This window comes from Cervus elaphus, chromosome 5 (assembly GCF_910594005.1).
Source record: "Cervus elaphus chromosome 5, mCerEla1.1, whole genome shotgun sequence".
In the NCBI taxonomy this organism is placed as follows: domain Eukaryota; kingdom Metazoa; phylum Chordata; class Mammalia; order Artiodactyla; family Cervidae; genus Cervus; species Cervus elaphus.
The window spans coordinates 34,181,421-34,200,000 of record NC_057819.1 but is presented as its reverse complement, the minus strand read 5'-3'; positions in this window follow the sequence as shown (position 1 = coordinate 34,200,000).

Below are 18,580 nucleotides of genomic sequence, written 5' to 3'. Positions count from 1 at the left end.
AATATTAGAAATTATTATTTGGTTTCCTCAAAAGATTATACAGTTAGTTAATGTTATTCTGGTTCTTTCTTTAACCAATGATTTTATTTATTTTATGAGATGTCAGATAGCTTTAAATCACACTGTTACTCAAATATTTTACATTTCCTAAAAGCAAAATGTACACCATAGTGAAACTTTTGTAATTATGTAGAAGTGACTGAAGTATGTAACAAAGGAGATTTAGTAAACAGGAAAAGTTTAGTTCCTGTTTAGTAAACAGTGAAAAGACATACTAAAAAAATTAACATGAGCTTATCTGCATTGTGAAAAATAGTTCAGTCTATGTAGTGTATCTAAATTTCATATAATCAATGTGTTATTTATTTCCCATTATATATACTCATACACAAGGTAGTCAAGATCAATTTATCCCTGACGGAAGAACTAAGTCTCAGAATACTTGGTCTTTAGTCATCTAGCTATTCTTTTTTAATAAGTAAATAACTTTATTGAGAAACTAGAAATCAAGTGGTAGGAGATAGATGAAATAAATGAATCAGAAAAAGGTTCAACAATAATATATAACACATGCATCAGATCACTCATAATAGAGATTTAAAAAGATATGTGAAATAAATGGCGTTATAAAGTGCTATAACTTTAGATTGGGAGTGACACTGTTTCTGAAATCCTGGGCATATGAGGAGCATTAAATTACTTTATTCACCATCTGTATTGAAATCTCCCCTCTGATTTGATTAGTGATTAAAATTTGCATTTTAAGGTTGTCTTTAGGTAACTCTGATTACAAACTACTTAATGTGTTTGGTCTCTCCTCCACATTTTGTCTACTGCTTTATAGACACAGGAGCTCAGAACTGTTGTTTGACTTCAACATATAACTATTCCTGTCACAGTTTTGTGCATGTTGCAAAACACTGCACATACAGACAAATATATAAATGCCCAGCATACAACGTACTGTAGGAGGCCAGGTGAGGATTTTCTAACATGGGAGACAAAAGGTGTGTACCAATGGTTACAATGTGGTATACATGTTTTGTTCTCAGTTCTTGAATCATGTAGAATTATCTTTAGTCTCCATGTAGAGCTTTGAATCATGGTATCCGGGTGACCTAAAAAGGGATGAAAACTCAAAATGCTTTGAAGTGTTACAGAATAATAGCTAAATGTATTTATAGCCAAAATCTTGATCAATTTGATTTATCATACTTGAGTTACTTAAGAACTTAATCACTTTATTTAATTTCTCAAAGCCTTACTTTCATTATTTATAAAATGAAGATGACAGTCTACCACAGAATTGAGTGGTATAGAAGATAAATATGTAGAGGTGATAATATTGTATTTAAATGGCTTACAGTATTATCACCTCTATACTTTTACCTTCCCATGGACTGTAGTCTGCCAGGTTCCTCTGTCCATGGGATTCTGCAGGCAAGAATACTGGAGTGGGTTTTCTGCCCTCCTCCAGCGGATCTCCCCAACCCACAGATCAAACCACATCTGTTTCATTTCTTGTATTTGCAGGTGGATTCTTCACCATTAGCGCCACCTGGGAAGCCCAGGTGATATATATGTATATCACATTTTAAATTAAAGAAGCCAACTTATAGAAATCTGCAAGAAATCAATACTTTCTAGAAATTTAAGTGAAAATTTAGGGACATATTACTATCATGGGTTAGAAAATTGACAAAGCATATATACAAATTTGAATTGTTTAACGCTATACCCTGAAATTGTATACCATGAAATTGTGGTGTTGGAGAAGACTTTTGAGAATCTTATATATATACAAATTTAAATTGTTTAATGCTATACCATGAAATTGTATACCATGAAATTGTGGTGTTGGAGAAGACTCTTGAGAGTCCGTTGGACTGCGAGTAGATCCAACCAGTCCATCCTAAAGGAAATCAGTCCTGAATGTTCATTGGAAGGACTGATGTTGAAGCTGAAGCTCCAATACTTTGGTCACCCGATGCAGAGAGCTGACTCATTGGAAAAAAACCCTGATACTGGGAGAGATTGAGGGCAGGAGGAAAAAGAGACAACAGAGGATGAGATGGTTGGATGGCATCACTGACTCAATGGATATGGGTGTGGGTGGACTCTGGGAGTTGATGATGGACAGGGAGGCCTGGTATGCTGCGGTTCATGGGGTTGCAAAGAATTAGACACGACTGAGTGACTGAACTGAATTGAACTGATACGATGAAATTAATATAGTCATTAATAAAGGGTTCTACTTTAGCTATTCCAGTGGTATTTTCAGATTCTCTAGTACAGCCCTTCTTCAAGTGCTGGCCAATAATGACCTCCATTTGAAATATTTGTTAAAAGTGCATACTCCTATGTCTCATGTCATACCTGTAGAATCAGATTCTCAAAGAGTAGAGCCCTGAAATATGCATTTTTAACCAACTATGACAATTATTTTTCCATTCATTAGTCATTGAAAATCATCTCTTCAAATATTATATTTGAGAACTCCAGCAGTCACTTGGAGAAGATTTAAAAAAAAAAAAGATAAAATGCATGCATTTTTGGTAACATGTCTAAGTTGTTAGGTTTAGTGAAAGTTACTTGACTCAATATCTACTTTCTAAAAGTACCCTTGTATCCTTTAAAGGATAAGATAGCAAGGAGATCAAACCAGTCAATCTTAAGGGAAATCAACCCTGAATACTTGTTGGAAGGACTGATGCTGAAGTTGAAGTTCCAGTATTTGGTTATCCCAACAGCTGACTCATTGGTAAAGTCCCTGATTCTGAGAAAGATTGAAGGCAGAAAAAGAAGGTGTCAGAGGATGAGATGGCAAGGTGTCATCACTGATGCAATGGACATGAACTTCGGCAGACTTCAGCAGATAGTGAGGGACAAGCAGGCCCGGGTTGCTGCAGTCCATGGGGTCAAAAACAGCTGGACACTATGGGGCAATGGAGCAATAACAATATCTTTTAAAGGAATGATTTGTGATCCTTTGAATTCAATGTCTAGGGCACACATAAACTATGACTGACTTTAGAACAATCACAGGCTTCCTTCTGAGCCTGAATCTTGACCTTAAAAGAACAGTTGAGAATTGAAAATGCATAGTGCATCTGCATTTCTGGTGCTGGCTTTCTGAGAGGATGGTTTCTGCTGGGAAACTACTGTTCCCATTCTATTTCTTAGTCTGAAGAACTGAACTGCATGCTCCTCATTTCCAAATTTGTCCTCCAGATGTTGGTCAGGTCTGTGAGGAAGCAATCTATTTTACTTAGACAAGTTGGTTTCTGTTGCTTACAGCAAAAACCAAGCAAATAACAAGGAAAAAAAAAAAGAAAGAAAGAAATGTGTCATTGTAAGAAGTCAGGAATACGTGGGATATTTTTGAAGAATGGGTTTGAAGGCAATGAAACTCAACTCAAATTCAGGAAAAAAAAAAAAAATCCTGGCTGCTGTGATATCCTATGGCAAGAAAACTAACAAAGTTACTGCTGGTGGTCTCTGTAGGAAAGGCGTGTCAGGCTCTGGGGGCATCAGAGTGTTGTTGCATTATTAATGGCATGCAGAAGTTGTGAAATATGGGGAGTTGTGACTTTTTAATGGCAATTAAAGGAGAAAAGTGATAAATACCAGCCTCTGAATTCTCACTTCAAGGAATGATCTGAAAATATCCCTGTGTTGAAAGAATCTTATGTCTTTAATCACAGCACCATGTGATTATTAGCCAAAAAATAAATTTAAGAGTTGGCTGAATTATATTATCAATTCAGCTCGTAGCCTTACTACTTTCCAATGTGAAACTTGGGGCATGGATGGAAGAGGAAGACCTTCATTGTGAGATTAGAACTAAATGAGAGTGTTTGAAGGATTCGTAGCATCCCTAAACATGAATACTTCTGAAGGTGTCTAATGTTCTTCCCTTAGCCAATGAAGCAGCTCGTCCATTTTACCTGATAATACAGTTTCTCTCTTGCTTGAGTATGATTTACTACCATGCCAAATGGACAATTTATCTTGCAGTATTGTCAATAACTTGCCATGACCCCCTGCCCTTGGCACCAGGTTAGTACAGAAATCCCCCTTTCAGGGCAAATCAGTGCCATGTAATGGTGATTTATTATTGTTTCTAATGAGATCAATGCTCATAAAATGTTTTAGAAACAATAAAATTCCAATAAGTGTTTTTTGTTTTGTTTTTTTTTCTGAAATATTTTTCTTTTCAGCATTCTTAAATGTGTTGTGAATATGAATATAGCTGGGTCCAGCTCACCATTTCATATCCATCTAAAGCGCTTGCATTTTAGTGACTTGGCCAAATATCAAATTGACTAGGCTGGACTACAAGGCAGAACCACCTTCCTTAGCAATGCATAGATACTGTTGGCTTCAGGAGGCATTTTGTAGATTCCTGAATGCTGGGGTACAGCACTTATATCAGATACAGAAACCAGATGCTCTTGTTGCTCAACTATAGTATCTCTTATTTGCTGGATCACTTTATTTATGTAAAGACATCTGCTATAATTCAGAATAAGTTCATGTAAAGAGTTTCTCTTTTAGATATTCTCAAAATGACCTTTAGCCCTATGCATGAGGCACTGTGCACTAAGTTAGGATGTTAAAATTTTCTCAGAGGACATGAGGCACTGCCTTGGAGTAAAATAATTTCATAGTCCAAGACTACAATTATGGCTCACTGGCAAGAGTGAGGGCTCATCTAAGGAGCTCAGGGGATGGATTTTTGTTAGGTTTTTTTTTGTTTGTTTTTCTACTTTGTTCATCTTATTCCTTTTCTTGTGCCTTGATGCAATTACTGACCTTCTATATGACTGATTTTTTTTTTTCTTTCATTTTGTTAAGGAAACAATATTGGAAGTAGTTTTCTTTTACCCATCCAGGGACATATTTAACCTTATTGTTTTAGCTCATGGATAAATCAGTAGGTTTGCATAGTGTCAGGATGTCATATACATTGTCTTTTAACCAATTACTGCCATTTCTGGAAAGTTGGGAATTCCAGGTACACTATATGACTTAGTAAGGCAAATGTATGATGATTATGTATCTATAGATACATATACATAGGCTTAAATAAATAGACATAAATCCCACAATACAGGAGCCTGCTACACTACAAATTTTGGGAGGATTTTATGTCTTAAGTAATATGGAATTACTCCTCAAAAGAAAAGAACACATTGCTGAAACTTATGTTCCCTAAAGCTAAGAAAAATACACAATATGAAGGGCCCTTTTGAATTATGAATGCAAAAAAAATTATAGCTGCCTCTCCAGTTTTAACTTGTTTCTTATATGTTTCAAAACCTGTAGAATTCAGATCAAGAAAAGATTAGGTGGCTTATAGATCAAGTGTATCACAGAATTCCATTGCTCACTGTTTATGATATTTAGTGGATGTTAACATGTAGGATTCTTTATAGACCACAGCATATCACAAAATGTTACTTATAGTGGAGACCTCTTGGGTTCTTGAAGCAAAGACGTTTCTCTTCAGGAATGAAAAAAGCTTCTTTTGAGGAAAAAACTCTTGCTATGAGTCTCTGAGAGAGACTGAACAAAACCAGCAATGGTTTTCAGGAAATGAGGAGCATTTACCTATCTATGTCATGAAATATTATCTGATATGACTGGCCATATAAATTATGAGAGCTCAATAGCATTCTATTATTAAGATATGACCTAAAAGGATTTTGAAAGTTCAAGTGAATTTCTAAAACAGTTTTCTCACCTTCCAACATATCCTCTCAATATCGTCCTTCCGTGTTCTCTTCCCCAACCTACATCTAGGACCTCATGCAAGGTTTTGTTTTGTTTGCAACAGTTAACAGGCAGAAGGAATCCCAAGCATTTCATGGTTTTAGGTCCCAGAATCACTATAGAGAAGGAAAACATTACAATGGGCAGAACGTTAACTATCATGCTGCCTTTCTTATTGTGCCTGGAAAGAAAAATAACTAGAATAGATCTATGCCAATGTAGATGAGAAAGCAAAGGATTGTCCTGAAAGACGGCAAGAATATGTGTCCATAATGTCTCATTAACAATATGATGCCCAGACTGGAGTGTGCCCTTTATACCTAGGGAAAAACAAGACAAAACAATACACTCATGGATATCAGTTACCCACTGAGGAGTTCACCAAAGATCCAATAAGGTGAATAGGGTGGCGGTGTTGCTGGTTACATATAAGTTCAAAAGTATAATCTTCTACTTATCAAAGCTAACTTGGTTACAAACCCTGAGAAATACTCAGTTTTCCAGATGCAACCACCAACTCCTAGCTACTACAGTTTGAAACCAGGCATAGATAAAGCTAGGGAAACAAATTGATTATTAAAACAAGAAGAGAAAAAAAATATATTATTCTGAATTTTTTTTTGGGGGGGAATTTTTTGGTTTTGTTTTGGATTTTTTTTCTAATGTAGGACTTTTCACTGTTGTAAACAGCTCCATTTCTTGGGGGTCTCAGATGAAGTTTGGCAGTCTGGAAGAAGACATCACCCTGCATTTTATGTAACATCAGGTTCCAAATCACAATTGCTTGGGCTACAAAAATTTACAGATTTTTTGTTTGCTTGTCTGTTATTGAAAACAGCTGTTGCAGCTGTTAATTACAGCCTTTCCACCTCCCAGGAACCAGTTATGTGCCCATGAGACTAGATAAAGAAAGATTAGAATTATAGCCACCAAGCTATATTCATAATTGCTATTCCACTTTGAAAGCTGTGGATCATTTCTTGATTAATTGCATTGTTTGGACTATTCTGTCCTTTAGGAACATTTTCTACTATTGTGCTTCCCAATTTCTTATGCAAACAAAATCATAAATACTGTTAAATATGTTCAATCTTCTCTAACATTTAACAAATTTCCCAAATGCATAGGAATTTCAGGTAAGGTTCCAGCTGATAACTCTTCATATTGAGAAAAAAATCTATAAAGAAAGTAAGCAGAATGACAAATATTTTCCTACTTTAATTTGACAAAAATATACTTTCAAATCTCAAAGACTGTATCACTCCCATTAATTTATTGGCTAAATATCAATTAAGACTTTATTCACAGTAGGAATGTGTTAGACTTGGAGACTATGCTCAGAGAAGGACCAACTTTATAATTTTCTGTATAACAAGAAAAAGTTTGAGAATTTCAAAGAGGAATGGGAAGAAGTAAAAGTAACAGCTAATGTGATTCTGGCAGTTTGTTTCAGGTTGTTTATTCCAGTTTTCTTCTAGTGTGATTTCTCTTTCCTGTGGAGAGCTAAACAAATATTCCTCCAATCCTTTTTCAGCTGGTGACCCAGGTTTGATTCAGGTTCCACATCAGATGAAATCTCATGAGACTTGAAATTTGAGCTGAGATAAATTGGATATTGTACATGCATTTTTTTCCCCAGTGTTATTTGAACAAATGTGGAATAGTTCTGGAGCCATACTGTGTCTCCCAGGCTTGCTGGTTTAGCAGAAATGGCTTCATGATAGTAGAGAATGATAAGGTGGGACCCTGAAGGTATATGGCAGCTTTCTGATTTTGCACCTGGCCTTTCTTGACTGGAGCGCAGTGATGCCCTTCTGGAACCAGTAATTAGCTAATTTAGCAGCTCAGATTGAGGCAGCCTTTCATTTCTGCATGTATAATAAGGAAAATCTCCTGATTTGACAAACTTCCTGATCAGCTTCCTGATCCAGCTCTCTGATCACTGAAGGAGAAACAGCTCCTTTGACAACCTGATCCTGCAGTATACATTCTGGAATCTCACCCTATAGATTTTTATCCGGCCATCTCAATAATTCTCTACCATCTGGCATGCTGTAATAAAAGCTTCTATTCTGTCTAGGCTGGAATGTGTTCTCTGAATCAGAATATTGACCAATAAGAAGCCCCAAAGAAAACATACAGGACACATAAAGGATAATTCATAAAGGTTATTTTTAAAGTTAGAAGATTGAGAGATTGGTTTGAATAATAATCAACCCATAATTGTAGATCTCCCTTTGTGGTTTCTTTTTTTCATTCCCAGTTACATCCTGCTTTCTTCTCTCTGTCCCTTATCTGTTGCTGCAACATTCAGAGGAAAAGTAAGAGTACATTCAACTACAATATCGACCAGGAAATTTTCTTTTTAAATTGTTGTATTTTGGTTTGATATGGTTTCAAATCCACTTGTTTATGATATAAGTAAAATTATTTTAATCAACTTGTTTATGACAAAGACAAATAAAAGTTATTTTTAGGAGTAAAATTGTCTTGATATAAGAATGAAGAAAACTACATCAAGATGCCATCAATTCTTCTGTTGTCCTTGAGAAACACTTAGTAGCTCAGCTGTTGAGTGGTCCTGCAGGGAGCTTATCAATAAAAATGAAGAAGCAGCATGATGAGGGGACCCTTATATTATCAGTACTACATTGAGAGTTTGTGAGCAATATTTGAAAGTGTTGATCAGAGCAGCCCAGTAAAATTTTAAATGCCAAAATTCTGGTCTGAGTTCATTACTCAACTTCTCCATATGTTATTTTTCTCCTCTGTAAAGTGGTAATACATATGCTACCTACTTCACAGGGTTGCTCTGTGGATTAAGTGAATCTTCTGTGATGAACCATGATGCAAAAGAGATGAACCATAATGCAAAAAAAAAAAAAAAAAAAAGAGCATATATATGTATGTATAACTGAATCAGCTTGCCTTACAGCAGAAATTAATATAACATTGTAAATCAACTCTACTTTTATAAAATTAACTAAAAAAAAAAAAGCCCACTTTTATTGAAATTCAAGGCATTGTAAAAAAAGACACTATTGGGTTCAGAAGTGTTAATTACGTACTTAGACCACCCATGTATATGAGTGTCTTTATGATGCTTCAATGGAAACTCTTATTGTCTAGCAATAGAACCAACAAAGGTCCCTCTAGTCAAGGCTATGGTTTTTTCAGTAGTCATGTATAGATGTGACAGTTGGACTGTAAAGAAGGCTGAGCACCCAAGAATTGATCCTTTTGAACCGAGGTGTTGGAGAAGACTCTTGAGAGTCCCTTGGACTGCAAGGAGATCAAACCAGTCCATCCTAAAGGAAATCAGTCCTGAATGTTCATTGGAAGGACTGATGTTGAAGCTGAAACTCCAATACTTTGGCCACCTGATGCGAAGAACTGACTTATTTGAAAAGACCCTGACGCTGGGAAAGATTGGGAGCAAGAGTAGAAGGGGACGACAGAGGATGAGATGGTTGGATGGCATCACTGACTCAATGGACAGGAGTTTGAGTAAACTCCGGGAGTTGGTGATGGACAGGGAGGCCTGGCGTGCTGCAGTCCATGGAGTCACAAAGAGTCGGACATGACTGAGCCACTGAACTGAACTGAACTGAGCAATAGAACAATGAACAGCTGCCTCAGTATCTAATGATTGAGGCAAGAGTCAAATGGGTGTCCCCAGGGTAAACCTATTGAAGAGTCATTCCCTACGGACTGAAACTCCAAGACAAGAATAGCAGGACAATTAGAAGAGGAGGCTGGGCCCTGCCTGGACCACATATATCTAATTCTTGAAGTTAGGAGACCTCCCTGACGACACAACGTGCAGAAAGTCTCCTAGGAGGCCAAGGGGAAGTTATATCAAGGGATGTTCTCTGTGCATATACCTTTCTGGTAAAATCCGTCTTGGCTAAGAGATGCATGTGCACACGTGGGAAGATCCTGAGATATACCAAATATGGATTATGAACCAAGTAAATCAAAATGATTGGCCAGAGGAACCCAGCAGAAATGCACTATAAGTGGATTCAAATTGCTATGGGACACGACTCAGTGACTCTTTCTCCCTGGGTCTGCCCATGTGTCTATTCACACATACTGTACTCTTTTTCCTCTTCATAAATACTTTACTTGTTTCATTACTTTCTATCTTTGTGGGAATTCTCTCCTGCAAAGCTGAAGGGCCAGAGCCCTTTTCACCCACTGACCACTGGTCCAGTGGCTCGGGTCTAGTGCTCTCACCACTGTGACCCAGCTTCAGTCTCTGGTTTGGAACTCAAGCCTTGCTCCACACTCTTGCAGGCCAAGGTCACTTGAGACCAAGATGAGGAGTAATATGAAGCCATGAGATTGTATCAGTCAGATCCCTAATAGGGTAGGAAATGGGACATTTAGTCCAAGGATGATAGCCTCTGAGTACACACATATGGGAAATCTAAGTTGTCAGATCCTCTCAAAACTTGCTGGCTAAGAGTAACATTCTGTTTTTCCAGAAAACAAATAAATAAAATAAGCAGATTTCCCTGTCTACAGATTGCATAATTATCTCACCTAAAGTAGATATCTTACATGATCAAGCTTATTCCTCTTAATATCTTCCAAGCTAACACATTTCTTTGTGCAAATAAGCACCATGAGAAGACAGCATCACCCAAATTGGGAGTATGATTTCTTTTCCAGGAAAAAGAACAAAAAAGCATCTTAATCCTCCTGGCATAAACAAGAAAAAAAATTATTGTATATGTACTGAAAGGAACCTGAATAACATGCACATAGAGATGCACTTTTAAAGGGAATTGGACAAGAGTAAGAAACATTAATATTAATACAAGACTAAAAAAGGGAGAATATATTGAGAAATGGACTTAATCCTGGCTAAAAATTTGTTGTTCTGGAAAGGAAAGACAGAGATCACCTAATAAACTGTTGTGATATCACCTTGAACCCTAAATAGAATGGAGGCATATGATAAACAAATTGATAGATTAGTGTTTGCTAGTTTAGTGTTGACTAAAAATAATTCACAAGGGTTGTGAGTTAAGTTTTATTTGGGGCAAAGTGAGAACTATAGCCTGGGATACAGCCTCTTGGACAGCTCTGAGGAATCCCTGCAAAGAGGTGGGGGAAATTCAGTACATGTGTGATTTTGGTGAAGGGAGTTCATGCAATCAAGCACATATTTTGGCAGAAGTTTGCTGCTAGTCATAAGGAGCAGATGTTTCTGTTGATAATTTTAGTGGTTTTCTAGTATAAGGAGATACAGGAATTGGGTTCATAAAATCTTCTCCTGAAAGCATTTAACTATCTGAAGTACTGTTCTGTCATTTTTTCCCAGAGTGGAGATACTTCATTTCTGATCTCCACCCTGAACTCCTTTCAGGGGGGTGTTGGAGGTTAGCCACTGGTGGAGAAGTGGATGGCAAGTGACAATTTCTAGTTGACAGTAACATTATAGGAAGATTTCTAAAGTTTTAGGGAATAGGGGATGTTAGACTGGATTTACACTGTAAGATCTGAGAGTTTTTTTTTTTTTTTTTTTTTTTTTTAATTCCTGGAAAGGTAAGGAATGGACTAGTGAGGAAAACACCAATATCTTCTGAAGTTTGATCTTGGCTGGCTTCCTTTAGTTAGCGTTAACAACTGAAAGATGTTTCCATGGAATAGAGCTTCCTAATGAAAGCAGCTCCTTTCCCCGTTTCCTCTTTATCTGATTCAGTTCCCCTTGAACCTTGAAAGAACCCAATCATAGGAAACAAATCGCTAAGCTGGTGGGTCATACGGGCAAGATAAATCTGAAGTGAGAGCCAGCCAATCTGTACATGATGGAGATGGATGCAAAACCCACCCTCATGCCTCCATGATTCACTGAGATTCTCTGCTCCCTTCCTCCTTTTTTCCTCTTCAAAAACTGTCATGATCAAGCAAAGTCTTTGGAGTTTGTCTTAGGACATGAATCCACCTTCTCCCCAGATTGCTAGCTTTCTGATTAAAGAAGTTTTCCCTCTGACTGCAATTTGTCTCTCCAGTTATTGACTTGTGAGTGGTGAGCAGCTGAACCTGAATCCGGTAACACTAATTTCAATATGGATGATAAAATTCTGAAATGGCAGTGTCAGGTTATGACACCTTTTACTTTTGTACGCAAAATGTTTTATTTCCTAATGTGCATCATGGCTGGAGGTCTAGCAGTGTGCCTGGACTCTCAGAGTGTTTGCCTAACATGGAGGCTTAGGATTAAGAAGCTGCACGGATGACAAAGGCAAAGTTTGGGACTCTTTCAAAATGAGGAGTTGGGGATGAATAGGGAATGAGGACTCCACTCCATTCCCACCTAAGGCAAAACCTTTGGAGAAATACAGACTCAGTGAAAAGACAGTGAGGAAAAAATCTGCAAATCTGCATTTGTAACAAAGGGAGTCACATACATATACAAATATGTTTGCTTTGCCTGGGTTATGCAGTTTTTTTTGTTTGTTGGTTTTTTTGTTTTTTTTTTAACATTGTAAATACTGACCTGTGCATATAATATATGTAGGGTTTGAGATTATCCACTGGTAAAGTTCATCAAAACCAAAACAAGAATATTAATTTAAAATGATTTCAGTGGGAGCTATTTGGAATGCTCAGCAGAAGCAACAACCAATTTCCCTGAAGTGAAAGCCCCTCACCCCAGCCTCACAGGACCCACCAACTCAGCCAGTCATCGATTCATATGTGAAATGTGGAAATTCAGATAATGAGCCAATTAAGTGACTAGAGAAACAACATATGATGTTAAAGTCAACCTTCCCTGGGACCTCAGATGCAAAAAAAAAAAAATCCTAAAGACAAATAAACATTAGAAAACTTTATCAATGTACATGTTACATTAACAGATTAAAGGATAAAATACTAATTACCTCATAAAGTAAAAATGAAAATAGCTCTCATAATGCCCTTGATCATTCACAAAAAATTTTCTGTGTGCTTCATCAATATTTCACAACAAACACCAATTTTAAGCCTTAAATATTAGAACTATTTTTTAATGAGTTAAATAAATCCTAATAGTTAATGACAAGTTATTTTTTAAAATGATTGAAAGTTATTCAGTCAGTAGGAAAGGAAAATAATTGACACTGACAATAAAATATCGGGATTCCCAGGTGGCTCAGATGGTAAGGAATCCGCCTGCAATGCAGTAGAATTAAAATAATATCATTCATCCATGTGAACATAATTTCCACTTACTATATCTTTCAATGACATAAGATCCAACTTTCATAATTCCTTTCCTATAGCAAATATTAAAAAAAATGGTATTTATGTAATTGCTAAAACCAACTTTACTTTTTATTTCACCTTCAGCCTAAGTAATTAATTTCCAATAATTATGATCCTGTTATTTACTTCTATGATTTGCACAATCAACTCAGATACAATTCCTCAGGTGTAGTTATCATATTTGTATTACTGCATAATTCTCTGGTTTTGGTAATTGCAAATAATGTGTGCACAGAATACAAAGTAGTCCATTATCCTAGTCTTTTGTAGTTTGATTTAGCTTTTTTAGTCAATGCATATTATGTTATTATTTATTTAAACTTTTTATTTTGTATTGGAGTATAGCCAATTGTCAATGTTGTGATGGTTTCAGGCGAACAGTGAAGTTGCTCAGCCATACACATACATGTATCCATTCTCCCCCAAGCTGCCCTCCCATCCAGGCTGCCACATATTACACTATTTTAACCATTTTTTCTATTGGGAAATTCTATAATTAATTTGCTTCATTTGTAATAATTTAAGTTATTGCTATTTTACTTAATCATTAGTGTATATTGATAATATTCTTTTACTCACATTTTAGGCACATTCACATTTTAGAAAGAAATTATTCTCTCCTTTAGTATGACACATACATACATAATTCACTAAATTGCATCCGACTCTGTGATCCCATGGACTGAACTCACCAGGCTCTTTTGTCTATTGAATTCACCAGATAAGAATGCTGGAGTGGGGTACTATTCTCTTTTCTGGGGGATCTTCCTGACCCAGGGATTGAAACTGGGTCTCCAGCTTGGCAAGTGGATTCTTTACCACTAAGCCACCTAATAGTAATAATATATTTTTCTTTGTCATTACAAATAAAATTTGAAACTATAATACATGGATCTCTAAGTTCAATGAAATATGGATAAAGACACAAAAACAGGGGAAAAATGGGCCTGGATTTGATCCAAAACTTATTTGTAAGAAGGCTGATTCATGCTCAGGAAGAATCTTTTTGGGCCAGTGCTTGAAATGAAGCTAGCCCATAAAATCAATACGCCATGTAATGGTGTCTGCATATTACATCTCTTCCATGGACTCAAAGAAAAATACTAATTTAAAAAAACAACTAGTTTAATAAGACAGAGGTATTTATATTAATTAGCAGACATTTTGAATTCTATTCTGCATATTGTGTTCAGAATAAATATTGATATGGAAGCTAATTGAAAATAGTCATGAAAAAGCTTAGATCATTCAATAACTTTAGAAATTGATGAATCTAAATGTCATGCATAATTCTATTTAATAACCTCATTTAATTGAAAAATGTTTCACTGTTCAGGATGTATTAATGATTTAGATGTCTTCTGGGTTACTTGCAAAATAAAATTATAATTAAAACAGTGTGTTCTCCAAAAACAGAAATACATATCAATGGAATAGGGTAGAAAGTCCAGAGATAAACCCACACACTTACAGTCATGTATTCTATAAAATAGGAGGCAAGAATATACAATGGAGAAAAGACAGTCTCTTCAATAAGTGGTGCTGGGAAAACTGGAGAGTAACATGCAAAGAATGAAATTAAAATACTACCTAACACCATACACACAAAATAAATTCAAAATGGATTAATCCAAATATAAGACTGGGCACTGTAAATATCTTAGAGGAAAACATAGGTGGAATATACTTTGACATAAATTGCAACAAAATATTTTTCAACCGATCTCCTAGACTAATGGGCTTCCCATGTGACTCAATTGGTAAAGAATCCTCCTGCAATGCAGGAGACCTGGGTTTGATCACTGGGTTGGGAAGACCCCTGTAGAAGGAATTGGCAACTCACTCCAGTATCCTGGCCTGGAGAATTCCATGGACTGTATAGTCATGGGGTCGCAAAGAGTCGGACACGACTGAGTGACCTTCACTTCACTTCACATCCTAGAGTAATGAAAATAAAAACAAAAATAAACAAATGGGACCTAATTAATCTTAAAAGCTTTTGCACAGCAAAGGAAGCCATAAACAAAGAAGGGGAGGGGGGAAAGACAACCCTCAGAGTGGGAGAAAATATTTGTCAATGAAGCAACCAACAAAGGATTAATATCCGAAATATGCAAACAGCTCATGCAGCTCAATATCAAAAACACCAACAACACAATCAAAAAATGTGGGAAGATCTAATAAACATTTTTCCAAAGAAGACATGCAGATGACTAAAAAGAATATGAAAAGATACTCAACATCACTAATTATAAGAGAAATACTACAAATGAGTTATGAAAACTAAAAGAAGGTGTCACTTCATACCGGTCAGAACCACCATCATCAAAACATCCACAAAAAATTAAATGCTAGAGAGGATGTGGAGAGAAAGGAACCTTCCTATACTGTTGGTGGGAATGTAAACTGGTGCAGCCACTATAGAGGACAGTAACGAGTTTCCTTTAAAAAAAAAAAAACTAAAAATAGAGCTACCATATCATTGAGCAATCCCACGCCTGGGGATATATCCAGAGAAAACCATAATTCAAAAAGATCCATGCATTCAAGTATTCACTGGAGCACTATTTACAATAGTCAGAACATGGAAGAAACCTAGAAGTCCATCCACAGAGGAATGAATAAAGAAGATGTGGTACATATATACAGTAGAATATTACTCAGCTATAAGATATAATGAAACAATGGCATTTGCAGCAACATAAATAGATCTAGAGACTGTCATACTGAGTGAAACAAATTAGACAGAGAAAGACTGATATCAGATGATATCACTCATATGTGTAATCAAGAAAACAAAGGATCTAAATGAACTCATCTACAAAACAGAAATAGAGTTATAGATGTAGAAAACAAACATGGCTAATAGAAGATAAAGGGCAGGAGGGATAAACTGGAAGATTAGGGATGACATAGACAAAATATGCATGCATGCCAAGTTACTTCAGTCATGTATGACTCTATGCGACTCTATGGACTGTAGCCTGCCAGGCTCCTCTGTCCATGAACTCTTCAGGCAAGAATGCTGGAGAGGGCTGCCATGCCCTCCTCCAAGGACTCTTCTCAACCAGGAATTGAACTTGTATCTCTTATGCCTGCTGCATTGGCAGAGAGGTTCTGCCACTATCACCACATTGTAAGCCCCTATATACACGCTCCAGTTCAGTTCAGTTCAGTCTCTGAGGCATATCTAACTCTTTGCAACTCCATGGACTGCAGCACAACAGGCATCTCTGATCATCACCAACCCTTGGAACTTGCTCAAACTCATGTCCATCAAATCGGTGATGCCATTCAACCCTCTTGTCCTCTGTCATCCCCTTTTCCTTCTGCCTTCAATCTTTCCCAGCATCAGGGTCTTTTCTAACGAGTCAGTTCTTTGCATCAGGTGGCCAAAGTATTGAAGCTTCAGCTTCAGCATCAGGCCTTACAATGAATATTCAGAACTGATCTCCTTTAGGACTGATTGGGTTGATTTCCTTGCAGTCCAAGGGACTCTCAAGAGTCTTCTCCAAAACCACAGTTCAAAAGCATAAATTCTTTGGTGCTCAGCTTTCTTTACAGTCCACCTCTCACATTCATACATGACTACTGGAAAACCAATAGCTATGACTAGATGGACATTTGTTAGCAAAGTAATGTCTCTGCTTTTTAATATTCTGTCTAGGTGGATCATAGCTTTTCTTCCAAGGAGGAAGAGTCTTTTAATTTCATGGCAGCAGTCACCATCTACAGTGATTTTGGAGCCCTAGAAAATAAAGTCTGTCACTCCTATTTTTTCCCCATCTATTTTGCCATTCAGTGTTGGGACTCGATGTCATGATTTTCGTTTTTTGAATGTTGAGTTTTAAGCCATCTTTTCACCTTCTTCTTCCACTTTCATCAAGAGGCTCTTTAGTTCCTCTTTGCTTTCTGCAAAAGGGTGGTGCCATATGCATATCAGAGGTTATTAATATTTCTCCCAGCAATCTTGATTCCAGCTTGTGTTTCATCCAGCCCAGCATTTCGCTTGATGTACACTGCATCTAAGTTAAATAAGCAGGGTAGCAATATACAGATTTGATGTACTCCCCTTCCAAATTGGAATCACTCTGTCATTCCATATCTGGTTCTACTGTTGCTTCTTGACCTTCTTTTTCAGGAGGCAGGTAAGTGGTCTAATATTCCTGACTCTTTAAGAATTTTCCACATTTTGTTGTGATCCACACAGTCAAAAGTTTTAAAATAGTCAATGAAAAAAAATGTGGATGGTTCTTTGGAATTCTCTTGCTTTTTCTATGATCCAACAGGTGTTGACAATTTGATCTCTGGTTCCTCTGACTTTTCTAAACCCACCTTGAATATCTGGAAGTTCTTAGTTCACGTACTGCTGAAGCCTCGCTCGGAGAACTTTGAGCATTGCTTTCAGAGGGTGTCTTAAGTTCCATTGTTCAGTGTGTCCAACTCTTTGTGACCCCGTGAACTGCATGAGGCCAGGACTCCATGTCCATCACCAACTGCCAGAGTCTACCCAAACCCATGTACATTGAGTCGGTGATGCCACCCAACCATCTCATCCTCTGTCGTCCCCTTCTCCTCCTGCCCTCAATCTTTCCCAGCATCAGGGTCTTTTCAAATGAGTCAGCTATTTGCATCAGGTGGCCAGAGTATTGGAGTTTCAGCTTCAGCATCAGTCCTTCCAATGAACACCCAGGACTGATCTCCCTTAGGATGAACTGGTTGGATCTCCTTGCAGTCCAAGGGAGTCTCAAGTGTCTTCTCTGACACCACACTTCAAAAGCATCAATTCTTGGGCGCTCAACTTTCTTTATAGTCCAACTCTCACATCCACACATGATGTAAGAAAAACCACACAGCTACTGGAGAAAAATAGCTTGACTAGATGGAGGTTGGTTGACAAAGCAATGTCTCTACTTTTTAATATGCTATCTAGGTTGATCATAACTTTCCTTCTATGGCTGATACATATCAATGTATGACAAAATAAATAAATAAATAAATAAAAAAATTTCATGGCTGCAATCACCATCTGCAGTGATTTGGGAGCCCAGAAAAATAAAGTCTGACAATGTTTCCACTGTTTCCCCATCTATTTGCCATGAAGTGATGGGACTAGATGCCATGATCTTAGTTTTCTGAATGTTGAACTTTAAGCCAACTTTTTCACTCTTCTCTTTCATTTTCATCAAGAGGCTCGTTAGCTCTTCTTCACTTTCTGCCATAAGGATGGTATCATCTGCATATCTGAGGTTGTTGATATTTCTCCCAGCAATCTTGATTCCAGCTTGTGCTTCTTTCCAGCTTAGGGTTTCTCATGATGTACTCTGCATATAAATTAAATAAACAGGGTGACAATATACAGCGTTGGTGTACTCTCTTTTTCCTACTTGGAATCAGTCTGTTGTTCCATGTTCCAGGAAGCATGTTGCTTCCTGACCTGCATACAGGTTTCTCAAGAGGCAGGTCAGGTGGTCTGGTATTCCCATCTCTTTCAGAATTTTTCACAGTTTATTGTGATCCACACAGTCAATGGCTTTGGCATAGT